We start from the raw sequence: 1,063 nt of genomic DNA, 5'->3' as shown, positions 1-1,063 counted from the left end.
TTATGGTGTCCGTTTTTTGTTTTTTTTTTTTTAATCCAAAATAATACCAACACCAATTTCAGTTTCATAAGTCCCTGGAAAGATACCGGCTTTTAAGAATCTTATCGCTTTTGATAAAAGTATTTTGTAATTATTAAAAAAACAACTCTGGTTTTTTTTATTTCAAACTAAAAAAAATATTTCGTGCTTATTTACTTAAAGTACAATTATTACTTAAGATTAAACAATATTATATTATTTGCATGGTTATGAAATTTGCCGCTCATTGCTGTTGTCAATTGTTGGTAGTTCACTGCGGGGCGGTTGAGATGATATAATTGTATTTGATTTTTTTGAAGTCGCCGATGGGACAGACTGTAAATCGATTGATTTACTTTCACCTTTAATAATTCAAAAATAAAACAAATTATATTAGATTAGAATAAAAAACACCTGTTGTAGTTCACAAAACAAAATACATACGACAACAACACAAAAACATTTTTTCGAAAATACAAAAAAATGTGTGGATGTAGAAAAAACAAACTCAAAAAAACCGGAAGGTTGAATCTAAAAACTTTGCGACTTCAGTTCAACTGGAAAGTAAAACTGATACTGATTGCAATGTGCTTCAAGACAAATTAACAAAAAAAAAAAAAAATAAAATAAAAAAGCTTAACGTGCTGGATAAGTGGGCAAATAGAGTAAAAAATAAAAAAAAAATATAAAAACGATAAAAGAATATTGATTAGATTTCGGGAACAAACAAATACTAATATTTATTTAGAAACAAATGTCTCATATCAAATGGAATTTCGTACATGCGAGTGAGTGTGTCAAGTAGTATCACTGACTTGATGATGATGATGATGGCTTGAAGATACGACGAAAGGCTAGCTATTTTGTCAAGTGGCTAAATGGTAGTTTGATCGAGTGATTCTGTTGCACCACAAAAATTGAAGTAGGATAACCTAATAAGGAACTTTTATGGTTTATTTATTTAAAACTTATGCCATCCATATCTAATTGATATTTGCTGATATATGTTTTTTATTGTTTTTAAATATTTATTGCTAATGGGTAA

General features: G+C 28.1%; 1 long non-coding RNA gene across 1 annotated transcript; it reads right to left on the bottom strand.

The window, feature by feature from the left end:
• Nucleotides 1–130: 130 nt before the first annotated feature.
• LOC129917213 (uncharacterized) lies at nucleotides 131–628 on the bottom strand. The gene is made up of 2 exons (XR_008772608.1): nucleotides 463–628; nucleotides 131–380 (listed from the first exon to the last, which is right to left on the bottom strand). It is a non-coding gene; the product is annotated as an uncharacterized LOC129917213 (long non-coding RNA).
• Nucleotides 629–1,063: the final 435 nt, after the last annotated feature.

Source organism: Episyrphus balteatus, chromosome 3 (genome assembly GCF_945859705.1).
Source record: "Episyrphus balteatus chromosome 3, idEpiBalt1.1, whole genome shotgun sequence".
NCBI lineage: Eukaryota > Metazoa > Arthropoda > Insecta > Diptera > Syrphidae > Episyrphus > Episyrphus balteatus.
Note: the sequence above shows the minus strand (reverse complement) of the source record. Positions and strands in the feature narration are given on the sequence as shown.